The 13,445-nt window shown below is 33.6% G+C and overlaps 1 long non-coding RNA gene across 2 annotated transcripts; it reads left to right on the plus strand.

Moving 5' to 3' along the window:
• The first annotated feature begins 2,591 nt into the window (after positions 1 to 2,591).
• On the plus strand, positions 2,592 to 5,176 carry LOC114259009 (uncharacterized). Of its 2 annotated transcripts, XR_014343315.1 has the most exons (5): positions 2,592 to 2,635; positions 2,743 to 2,945; positions 4,359 to 4,449; positions 4,704 to 4,756; positions 4,860 to 5,176. It is a non-coding gene; the product is annotated as an uncharacterized LOC114259009 (long non-coding RNA). The 2 variants fall into 2 exon arrangements; XR_014343316.1 differs by lacking the exon at positions 4,359 to 4,449 and having other exon boundaries at positions 4,860 to 5,172.
• Positions 5,177 to 13,445: the final 8,269 nt, after the last annotated feature.

Genomic DNA, 13,445 nt, shown 5'->3' on the forward strand with positions numbered 1-13,445 from the left:
CTCTCTCATCTGTTTTCTCTCTCTGTCTCTCTCGCTCATCTCTCTTATCTCTATCTCTCTCATTTCTTCTTTTTTCTCTCTCTCTTTCTCTCTCTCTTATCTTTCTATCTCTCTCTATCTCTCTTGCTCATTTCTCTTCTCTTTCTGTCTCTCTCTTTTTCTGTGTCTCTCTCTCGCTCATCTCTTTTCGCTCTATTTCTCTCTTTTTTGTCTATCTCTCGCTCATCTCTTATTTCTCTCTCTTTTTTTATCTTTCCATCTCTCTCTTTCTTTCTCTCTCTATCTCTTTTTCTGTCTATCTCTCTCTCCCTATCTCTCTCTCACTCATCACTCTTCTCTCTCTCTGTGTCTATTTGTCTATTTCTTACTCACTATGTTCGCCTTGCTCACTCTTTTACTCCTATCTTCTCTATTTATCGAGCTCCTTCTCGATTTATCGATCCACTATAAGAAAATACACTTTTAGCAACCACTTTGTCTATCTCTCTCTCTCTCGCTCATCACTCTATCTCTGTGTCTCTCTCTCTCTATCTCTCTTCTTTATCTGTCTCTCACAAAATTAAAATATTTTTAAAATATTTAAATATTTAAAAAATTGATTTGAATTAAGTTTTGAACAGAGTTTCGAATTATCTGTCTTCTTTATTTATTGAGCTCCCTATCGATTTATCGATCCACTACAAGAAAATGCACTTTTAGCGACCACTTTGTCTCTTTCTCGCTCATCACTCTGTCTCTCTATCTCTTTTCTCTATTCGTCTCTCACTCATCTTTCTCTCTCACTACCCATCTTCTCTACCACATTTACCACTACTGCAAATGCCATTCAACTACCACCACTCTTCTCTTTCTCTCTTTCACTCATCATTCTTATTTCTCTGTCTGTTTGTCTATCTATCTGTTTGTCTGTTTGTCTGTGTGTCTTTCGTTCATCTTTCTTCTCTCTATCTCTCTCATTTGTCTTCTCTCTATGTCTCCCTCACTCATCTCTCTTCTCTCTATCTCTCTCTGTCTCTCTCGCTCATCTCTCTTCTCTCTATCTCTCTATTTTTCTATTCTCTCTATCGTTCATCTCTTTTCGCTCTCTTTCTATGTGTCTCTCTCATCTCTTGTTTATCTCTATTTTTCTATATGTCTCTCTCTATCTATTTCTCTCTCTGTCTCTCCCTATATCTCTTTCTTTCTTTATCTCTCTCTCGCTTATCACTCTGTCTTTCTCTCTCCTCTATCTGTCTCTCACTCATTTCTCTCTCTCACCACCCATCTCCTCTACCACCTTCACCACTACTGCAAACATCATTCCACCACCACCATTAGTTCTACTGTAGCCACTTCACCTCTACCACTACCATTACTACTACTATCGCCACCACTCCACTACTACCACTACCACTACTACTACCATTACCTCTCTTTCACCCTTGCCACTCCATTTACACTACCACTACCACAACTTCACCACTAATCTCTTTCGCCATCACCATCACCACCACCACCACCACCACCATCATCTCTTATCCACCACTTTCACTACTGCTGCCGCTCCTTTTCCTCTACCACAAAAAATTAGTTCATAATTTTTAGTAATAAAAAAAAATAGGCCGCAGAAAAATATTTTTCATTGACTACAGAAAATTAACTTTTATTTTAGTGAAAATATTTTTCATTAAAATATATATGAAACAAATCAACCTTAATAACGGAAAGAAAATAAAAATTATTATTTATTTATTTTTATTATTAAAATATTTATTTATGATGAATTTTTTTTTTCCCATTTTTTCCATTCCTGTGCCCCAAAATCCCCAATCTCTTTAGAACAAAAAAAAACCCTAAATCTAATCGTCTCCCTCACATCACTCTCTCAGTCGCCTCTCTCTCTCTCTCTCTCTCTCACCCTCTCGTTTATCTCTGCACCGATCTCGTTCATCTCTGCACCGATCACTCTCTCACTCTCTCGTTGTTCATCTCATCGATTCGCACCGATCATCGCACCGCCGATCTACTCACAGGTAAACTCTCTGTCTCAATCTCTGTCTCTGTCTCTCTCTCTCTCGGCTCGATGGTTGTTTTATATATATATATATATATCAGATATATCTCTGATCTAATCTGTCTCCCTCCCTCACTCTCTCATCTCATCAGATCAGTCTCATCTCTGTCCCTTCCTCTCTAGCCCCGATAGACTCACACTGTCTCACAGGTAAGTCTCTCTCTCTCTCTCTCTCTCTCTCTCTCTCTCTTTCCCTGATCTCTCATCTATGCACTACACCGATTGAATCTGTGTGTGTAATGTCTCCCTCATTCAGTGATGTCTGTAATGTCTGTATGTTAATCTGAATCTGAAATGTTGATCTTAGTTGATCACACTGTGTAATCTGAAATCTGATCTTAGTTGTGTCTCACACTGTGTAATGTTGATCTTAGTTGTGAAATCTGAAATCTGTATGTTAATTTGGGAATGAATTTGGGAATCCCTGATTTTACATATTTTACATATTTGGGAATCCCTGATTTTACTTTATGCATTGAAGAATTTGTTTATGAAAACATGAGATTGAATATGGAAATATTTGAATAGGTGGGAGGTGAGATGGTGGGAGGTGACTCTGCTGGTGTTGTGACAGCTTATTATGTATGATTGATGATTATACAGATTATTACCAAATTTGCCCTTAGCAGATTTTGTTTTTATTTGTTTTTGGGAAATAACATGAAGGGTAAAAATGTAAATTTACGCAGATGTGCTCGGAGAACGGGGCGGGGCCGACGAGAGATGAGTTGGATATTGAGTTTTTGGGGAACAGAACAGGGCAGCCGTACCTTATTCAGACCAACGTTTACAAGAATGGAACTGGAAACCGAGAAATGAGGCACCAGCTTTGGTTTGATCCCACTGAGGACTTTCACTCCTATTCTATCCTCTGGAATTCTCACCAGATTCTGTGAGTCTCTCTATTAATTCATTGATTTGTTACTACTATTTTTTTAACTTCAAATTGTCAAAGACTTGCACCATATAATTTATTTCTCTCTAGTCCACATTCCGGGTATAACAGTTCAGCCCAACACATTATGCCACCTACGTTATATTTTTTTGTAAATCAAAGTTTTAGGTTTTGTTGACTTATTAACCCATCAAATATTAGGTTGAAAATTTTTTGTTGGATCTAGAATTGGGTTTGGAAATAGCTAGATAAAATTTGAACTATTACCTTTAAAAAATATTGACGTGGCGAGCATGAGGTGCTCAAACTAGACATCCAATTCGGGTAGATTACCTTTCTTATTGGCATTCACGAGACAATAATACTACAAACTTACAAAAAATGTGTAGAAAAATATGCAAAATTTGAATTAGATTAATCCTGGGTGTAGCCTATTTAATAATATAATACTAAGATTTAAATCTATACTACACATTTAAATTTTGAGCAATGTCGTAACATTCCAAGGTGGATGTTTGACCCCTAGACTAATAAGGTTGATAAATACCTAAACAGAATCTAACTCAATTCATAAATGAATTACACCTCCATAACAGTAGCTTAATCTGAGATCAAGTTTAGCCAAGCATCAATCTATGGTCAATAAGTTGCTAGTAAGAAATATAACGCAAATCCCTTTATTTTTATTTATGTTTTTTATATGGTTTCAAAGCACGGAAACAATATTTTCATATATGGGTAAAAGTTTCGTAGATCTTGCTGGGTTCAAAGCACGGAAACAACATTTCCATACATGGTGGATGGTACTCGTGCACACACACGCCTTTCCTCATATGCCATCATAGTTGGGGATAGCTAATTTTTGAGTTGTCATATGAAAATGAGCAAAACTTGGTCCTAATGACAAGGGTAATGCTGGATAATTAATTCAATGAAGCACTTATTAATTATAAATTCAATTTTTTTCTTATTGTAATTAACAAAATAAGATGATAATAAAAGGAACAGAAACAACTGTAGTGAGCTCAGCTTTGGTTTGAGACTGAACCAGACCAGATGAAATCAAGTTGTACTTCTGGACATAATGGGTCGGTGTTCTTTCCTGGTTATGTAAAACTGGGACAGCTGATTTATTCAAATAATTGGGATCAAGCGAGAGCAATTTGCTCGGGGGCAAATTGAGGTCAAATATCTTGCTCAGTTGCTCCATGTGGACTTGACGGTTAGAGATGTCCATGTGGTGGGAATCATGCATGATGTATCCTGTAGAAAAAAGTGTTGCACCTTTGATGTTTACTCAATATTAACCCGCTTTAGTTTAGTCTGTTGGCATAGTCTGTTGGCATATGCCCAGTCTTGCTTCTCTTGAATTCACACACATTGGCAGACTATTGACTGTTGCTTAAGCAGGTATTTGGTGCTCTAAGGACAACAATGTTCATATTAGGAATGATTTCTGTATTCATAGGCATTTCTTTGCTGGCACTAGACGAGGCAAAAGGTATAGTTGTGGGTCATGGATATAGTTGTGGGTCATGATTTCTGTATTCATAGGCATTTCTTTCCATTAGAGCTATTAGAACTCCAATATTAGAGCTCTAAAGCATTTATATCGTCTCCCTCTCATCTTTCCTGACAACCATAAATCATAAATTATTGCACAAAAAATACAGAAAATAAAAAAAAAATAATTTTTAGTGGACACCCTATTTTTTTTTATTTTTTCGTAAAATTTTTTTCGTTACACCTGAGCAGGGAAAGCTTTGGTTTCTCCAATTGAGAGATATGCAGTTGTTCCTGATGACAACGTAAGTGTTCTTTCCACAGTCTTCATTGTCTTCATTACTGGTGTTTAAATAGTTGGTTTCTCCAAAAGATTATAATTTGCAACTGTTATCTATTTATTTGTAGGTCAAAAGGATAAATTTTGCCGAGGGGAAGATCTGATTCTAGAAGTAAGGAATTTGGAGCTTGATTTTTGAAATAGGCTCAAAATTGAGATCTTGTTGGAAATTTTTTAATTTTTGTAAGAGCATTTAAATATCCAATGTGCTGATTGGTGAATTTTAGATTTTATTTTATTATTTTAATTTTTTTTAGGATTTGGGTGAATTTTATAATTTAAATATGCTTTTATGAACATGTACAGTTTAATTGTTCTTTGTAAAATATTGAATTTGATGGTTTGATCAATTTAAATTTTTATTTTTATTTTCTGTTATGATGTTTTTGTGAATAGAATGTAAATAATTAGCTCTTAGAGAGAGAGATGGCACCACCGTCGGAAAAAATAGAAAATTTTAATATTTTTATTAATTTTGTTACAGGTTTTACTTTTTGCGACGACATTATACTGTCGCAAAAAATAGAAATTTTATTATTTTTTAATATTTTTTGCGACGGCATTACACTGTCGTAAAAAATAGAAAATTTCATATTTTTTATATTTTCTGCGACGGCACCACACCGTCGCAAAAAGTAGTGTTTTTTTTAAAAAAAAAGACTATTGGCGACGGTATTTTTTGCCGTCTCAAATAACATTTTTAGCGATGGTAAAATAGGGCCGTCGCAAAAAAGTCAAGAAATTTCAAACGTTATTAGCGACTGCACGGTGCCGTCGCAAAAAGGCAAAAAATGCCGTCGCAAAACATTAGCGACGGCACTTACCGTCGCAAAAACTCTTTTGCAACCCCTGCAGTTGCGACACCCCTCTTGCCGTCGCAAAAAGTCATTTTGCCGTCGCAAAAAGTATTAGCGACGGCATTAGGAGTATTAGCGACGGTATTTTACCGTCGCAAAAAGTCAATTTTTTTGTAGTGTTTCAACACTAATAAACAACAATCTTTAGGGTTGTTTTTAGCATTTTATTTATTTATTTTAGTTCTTATGGTTCAATTAGAGACAACTAGTTCCATCAGGAAAAACTAATTTAATGAATCAAAGTGTAATTTCATAATTTAGACAACTTAAATTAAGCAACTCCTGTCACAAAAAGGTGGCTCAACTATTAAATGTCTATTGGAGATAGACACAAGAAAACATAACCAAAATGAAGAAATTAAGGCACTTCTAACTTAAATTTTATTCATCTGAAAAATTATATATAAAACATTAAAAGAAAAATGACTACATTGATTTTGTAAATAAAAATTATATTAATGAGTGTTTTGTTTTAAAGTAAAAAAATTCTCATTAAGACATTTCATTCAATAAAAATTCTATATTAATTTTTGGGTCTAGATTGTCTCATGTTGAGATCAATACTGGACCTGTCCAGTCCGGCTCATGGGCCCTTTTTTGGGTTTCGTTTCAATAATCTGAACCGTTTAATGTATAGAACTCGTCGAGTACTATATTCCTTGTAAAACATTATGTTGATCGGATATCGATAGTTATTTGATCGAATCAAAATTCTATCAACCGTTTATTTTTTCACCGTTCATTTTTTTTAATACAAATCGGATCCGATCAAATAACTATCGATATCCGATCAACGTGATTTTTTACAGGGATATAGTACTTGATGAGTTTTACACATTGAACAGTTCAGATTATTAAAATGAAACCTAAAAAAGGGGCCCATTAGCCAGACTGGATGGATCCAGTCTTGATCTCAACATGAGACTTCTAATTTTTTATTAGGTAAAATTATGTTAATGAGTATCTCTATTTCACAAAAGTGGCTCAATTATTAGTGTCTATTGGAGATAGCCGCGAGAAAACATAACCAAAATGAAGAATTTAAGTCACTTCTCACTTAAATTTGATTTATATGAAAAATTATATATAAAATATTAATAGAATAATGTGACTACGTCAATTTTGTAAATAAAAATTATGTCAATGAGTACTTTATTTTAAAGAAAAAAATTCATATTAAGGCACATCATTCAGCATAAAAATTATATATTAATTTTTTGATTAAGTAAATTGCACTGACCTCCTTTGAAGTTTGATAAAAATATAATAATTTTTACAATTTTATTATAATTATATTGAAATTATTTAAGATTTTAACTTATATAATTAGTTTTATTTTCATCAATAATTTATTAATTATATAGATGAAAAACTAATATTATTATATATTTTATATATATATATATATATATAGGGGTGTGCATAATACCGTCGAAACCGCCAAAACCGCACCGAACCGCACCGCCAAGGCAAATTCGTTATTATTTGTCAATCGAACCGTCGGTTTTTGGTAAGAAAAATGGCAAATTCTAGTGACACTTTTATCAATCCGCCGGTTTCTAATTTTCTTCCAAACCGCACCGACCCGCACCGCTATTAAATCATGTTTTATAGGATTCTAAAAATTTTTTTTTACTTAAGTTTGCTTGTTGTTCTATACCTTAGAATATAGTATTACATTACTGCTCGAGGGGAATTTTATGTATTGTATTTGATCATTGTAGCTTCCACAGATGCTTGTAATGAACTGATGGTATAGTCGTTGATATTATCATGTTGTTGCTACACTTGCTGCATCAGAAGAAAACTTCACAAGATGCTTAACATTACGATATCTCTCGTCTTTTTTTACTCTTTGATTTAAGTTTTGTAATTTGAATTATATTTTTTATAAAGCGCCAATCCGCCCGAACCGCCAAGGCAAATCCGCCATTATTTGCCAACTGAACAGCCGGTTTTCGATGAGGAAAATGACAAATTCTAGTGATACTTTTATCAATCCGCCACCCGCCATACGGTTTCTATTTTTCTCTCAAACCGCACCGACCCGCACCGCGCACACCCCTACATATATATTTCTTATGTACCCTTTAAATGTTCACGATCTCTCCGCCCCGCTGCTATACAACAAAATGGTTGGGGCCGCGCGTGCCCGTGAAAGTTTGTTTAAACTCTCAAAAATTATTTTTAAACCAATTTTCGTTTAATTTTACTAAATTTCTTTATATTTTTTCAATTTTCAATTTTTTTGTTTCTGTGCATAGTAAAGCTAAATATGAAAAAAAAATTATCACCAAAAACAAACGAATATTTGAATAAAAATGCACAAAAATTTTTATTTAAATTTTCATTTGTGTTTAGTGAATTTTTAAAAATATTTTAATTAATTTGTTTTATGCAATTAACCTACCATAAGTGTCTGAAAAAGGACTTATAAATAAGTCTCTCTAAAAACAATTCACTAAATGTAAACAACAATTCATTTATAAACAATTTCTAAAATCAAACCAACGGGTTTTGGTGTCCTTCATCATCCAATTTATTTGATAAATTCATAAATTATAAAAAAAATTAAATTACTTGATATTAATTTGATTAAAATTTGTTTAAGTTAAGACTCAAAATTAAAAGTAACTGAAAACTTGTTAAATTTTTGTATCAAATTTAAATAATTTATTATTTGACTTTGTTTTTACTGTTATATGTCACTATCGCTTTGCCCTTTTTTGGTTGTGGAAAGACAAAACCAACGTAGGAGAAATAAATTTCAAACTCAAAATTGAAAGTCAGAGCATAGCTAAGTTCTGAAAAGGCAGCAAATCAAACAGTTCATAAACAGGTTGATTGGGATAAGTTCTTCTCCTTCATATTTCATCTCTCTATACCTTTCATACTCTTTTCATAGGTTTTACTTCAGATTTGTACTGATATTTTGAACCGTCTATCTCTTAGATCTCACAACACCTTGATCAGCTTGAAATTTGTTTAAGTTTTGTTGGTCTGTTAAATGAACGAGTTTAACACAAAATTATATATTTGTTTAGTAATCGAGTCAAACTTCAGTAAATCAAAACTTAGTTCGATTACACTCGTGAACACAAGAATATATAAATTGATGTTCATTGATAAAATTTACATATTCATTGATGAAATTTATTAATAATGTAAGTATTCTGTAATATTGTGCTAAACTTTTCCGTCTTCATATATATATTAGGTTTTTATTTTTTCAACAATGATTCATCCCCCTTTTCCCCCCACCCCCTTTGACCCCCTCTCTCTCTCATTGGTTACATTTTCTTTTTCTTTTTCTTTTTTTTCCTGCTCCTCCAATCACCAGCCGCCACGTGGCAAAGGAGGGTGAGGGGGTGACCCCCAAAAGGGGGTCCCAAGCATTATTCTTATTTTTTATTATTTATTTATTTATTTTCAAACTTGAATTTGAGTTTAAGTTCAATTTGAACTCAATTCAAGTTGAATATTGATTAACTTCCAATAAATTAAAACAGTTTCACACTTCACTCCTTACGCCCAATTTTTAAAAACTATTTAATAACCCCCAATAATTACACGTAATTTTTTAAATTAAGATTCATCAGTTTTATATTAATTTTTTTAAAAAAATAACAAGACACACATCACAACCAGAATTGTGTGAAGTAAAAACCACTAGATAACCAATTCATCTTTTCCGATTGAGATTCTCTCTATCACATGTTTGTAATGGAAAATTTTTATTATATCATTCAATGATTGTGAAAAAACTACCTTAATGATGTAATAAGTAAAAAAAAAAAATTGAAATAATACTGTAATAAATTCGGATACATATTTTTATAATCATTTAATATTTGATGGAAATCTTCCATCATCACTGTAACATTGCCTGGGAGTACCTGTGCGCGTTAACAGTTCGGACTCTTGATTTTTTCGATCTTGTCTCACGAGTACAATATGAAACATAGATGAGAGTTTAGATTTGACAATTTTTTTTTATAGAAAATCCATTTTATAAAATCCTTTAGTACCAAATCTTCTTCTTCCAGATTTCGGGATTTGATTTTCGTTTTATGGTATCCATTGGCTTAAGAAACGACCCAATTTGAATCTCTGATCACATTCAACCTCATTGCCCCTAGTTCTAGGGCAGCTTCCAATTCGGTTGGCAAGCCTCATACTTTGGTTGATTTTTGGACACTCTAAATCAAGGTTTGAAAGCTAGGGGGTTGGGCCTTAGGTCGAGAGGGATTCTATATTGTACAATCTCAAGATCAGTTCTAAACATATCTTCGTAGGACCACGCAAAAATATTTTTTGAAATTTTTTAATAAAGCAACTAATTGCTCGTGCTCTTTTGAAGATAGTGTAGAATCAATCCAAGCCAAGCAAGGATCATTCTCAGTATCTACATTAACTGAAATAATCTCATCCATTAAGGGCTTAGCACACATCTCTTCCTCCCAGTTGATCAAAATTTTCAAATCATGAGAAAATTTTTCCTCTTCATTTTCATTAGAGTTTTGGAACAAAGTTTTGAAAATTTTTAGTCAATGCAATGATTTTAAGGCACAGAGAAGTAGACGAAAATTACTGTATTTTTATTCAAAACTTCTTGGTCGATGGTTGAAACAGACTCAAAAGAAAGTGAAAAGTCAGACACGAAAATGACAGTGATGTTTGGGTTATCACCCTCGAAATTACCAATCATGGACTTGTTAGAATGACTCAAGCCTAATCCTAACTCTACAGACTTAGTGGAATCAAACTTAGACTCAACACTCAATTTAGAACTCAGAATAAAACCATTCTCAATGGTTAAAGTACAAGCCATCAACCGCGTTCAAAATAAAGCTCGTGCAATCAACAGGCGATCATTTTCCGATCACAGAAACGATATGATATCCCACAAGTTCTAGGGATTCACACTGGTAAACTTTGTGGGATATCAGACTTTTTTGAAGCTATGTGCCACAAAAACTTGGAAAAATAAAAACCAAAAACAAAACCCATAATCAGAATTTTGGCAGCATTTTAGCTTAATTTGCACAACTAATCATTGTATGCCCTACCGAAAAACTGAACCCAACCTCACAAACTGAGACGCCTGAACCACTGATTTGAATTTGAGAACCACTATACAGATCTCTATACATAGCACATAGCAGGAAAGAGAACAAACACCCTTTATGGGGGGTAGGGTTACCCTGTTCTAGCTTTGAAATGATCTAGAGTTTCACTATTCAAACAAGTAATATCATACATCCTAGAAATAAGAGAGCATCTTGTCCTAAGTTGGGAAGGTGCTATAGCTCACTATATATACAAGGTCAGCTATACTCTAGGGGATAAAGTCAAGGTGACGACACTAAACAGCCCTTTGGTTAATAACCAGTTAAGATCTCAGGAAGGCGGAGCTACTTTTTTGACAAATCTTAAAAAGTATTAACATAAGGTCTCAAAAGTAATGCAAAGATAGGTATAGTGTCACAAAACGCTTGCCTGTGCTCCCACTAGTATCTGGTCAAGACAGGGACTTTAAGTGCACCAATGCATGTAATGCAATGACTATATAATTGAAAATAAAGTCATATCATGTAGTTCGAGTCAAAGTTTCTTAATATCCCTAGCGCAGTTGCCAAAAGCTATAACATCACCTACCTGTGTACGTTAAACAGTTCAGACTATTTATTTCTTCGATCTAGTCTCACAAGTGCAATGTGAAACATAGATGAGAGTCTAGATTTGACATTTTTTATAAAAAAAAATCCATTTTATTACAAAACCATTGCCAGAAATGGACCGCACACTAGATTTTAGGTCGCTACCTAATATTTTAGGAAAATTAGGAAACCCTTGTTTTGCACCAAGGCCACTATTCGTCGTAACCAAAGATGCTTGGCTCGGAATCTTAGTATGAGAGGAAATGGTCTTTAATTGAGCACCCCCGCTCACCCGATCAAAGATCGGTCTCTACTAAACTATTATATGAGTTTTATTTACTTTATATGTTCATATTTTGATTTATTTAATAAAACCTAAAATTGACTGTGTATAGCAAACAAGTATAGACTATGTCTTTCATTTTGAAATAATTTGATTTCATGTGTTTTGAAAGAGTTTTGAAGATGTACAACTCAAAGAAATTGAGTATACAAACCTAAAAATCAATATCATTCCAAATTAAGCGACACAACCTCCATCCACCAATATTCATACAAGTTATATCAAGTAAGCAAGTAGTCACATGGTAGGATGCTTAAACATAGTAAGAAAAAAACAAAAGTGGCATGCTAAAGTATAAAAACTTACATATTTATCGACGTCCTACAAACAGCTACAAAACAAAGTTGGCAAAATATGCATGATCTTATATACAAAATCCTAATGCAATTCACTCATAAAATGCAATTAAAGATTCGGCTTCTAATATATGACATGGGAATCATCTCAAGAATATGAGGTAGCACACATAATCACATAATAATTGATTAAATTCATAGATGTAAACTTAGTCGAATCAAGATGCATGAAACATGGATACGAAGCATGGGTGATGAAAAGCAAAATATGATGCGTATTTACAAATAATGAAAGCAAGTAAAAGAATAGGATAGAACGAAACAGAGCGAGGAATTATTACAATACTTGAATAAATAATTACAAACCGAATAAGAGAGAGAGAGAGAGAGAGAGGAAGAAAATATTGCAACAAAATAAAAACCTCACAAAACTCTCAAATGAAAATAAAATAGAAGATGTAGGTCTTGAGAATCGCCGGAAACTAATATGTTCACCGTTGTAAGATTAATTTGTTCCGTTCATTGGAAGTTAGTCGGCTGGCCAAATAATCAGCTGACTGACCAACTAGGCCTAGCAAAACCTGTTTTGTTGCAACACTGAGAAAAAAAAAGGGAATATGTAGGTGGCTCAACTAACCACTTCTAGTTAGATTACAATAAGTTTATAATATTCAATCAAAGCAAGAAAATTAACATAAGAAAGATAATTCAAGAAAAATGAGAAAAACGGAAAATTCACCTTCTAAAGAAATGATGAATTTCTTGATTTCCAAACTTTTTTTTTAATCATCCTCAAGATTGTGAAGTATGTTCTCAATCATCAATTCAAAAGGTTGGAATTTGACCTAGAATTGTGGCTTCCGACAGGTATGTTTATAGGAAATGATCACTCTTTAAGTTTCTTGAACTTGGAAAGGATTACTCTTCTTTTTTTTTTCTTTTTTATCAAAACTTTAGGACTTGGTTTTAATGAATTTCTTGGGTAGTGTTTTGCAATGGAAGATGAGATATATGGAAGCTAAGACAACTTCACTATTTTGGCAAGACAACTCTCTCTTTTTCAAAGTTTTATTTTCTTTCTCAAACTCTAATCTTCTCCTTTTAAACTCATCATTCTCTCTACTCTTCTTCTCTCAAATTCATCTCCCGAAATTCAAGACTTGAGCTCTCCTTATATAGGCAATGCAAGTGGAGAAATAGTGGAAGACAAGAATGGAGCATTAAGGAAGATAATATAGTAAATAAAGCACAAATGGAGCTAATGGAAGACAAAAATGGGGCATTACATTCAATGGATCAAGCATTAAGCAATAGAGGCTGAGTATATATGCATTCAATACATGAATGGGTCAGAAAATGGGGGTTGTGAAGTGCTCCACCTGAACCAACAAAGAAACAGACTTTACCGTCTCTAGGTGGTTGACCAACCAGACGACCGGGTGGTTGACCGCCTAGAGAGAAAAATGCTGGCTTGTTTCGATTCAGTCTAGCTTCGCTT

This window comes from Camellia sinensis, chromosome 10 (assembly GCF_055761805.1).
Source record: "Camellia sinensis isolate YWXY chromosome 10, ASM5576180v1, whole genome shotgun sequence".
In the NCBI taxonomy this organism is placed as follows: domain Eukaryota; kingdom Viridiplantae; phylum Streptophyta; class Magnoliopsida; order Ericales; family Theaceae; genus Camellia; species Camellia sinensis.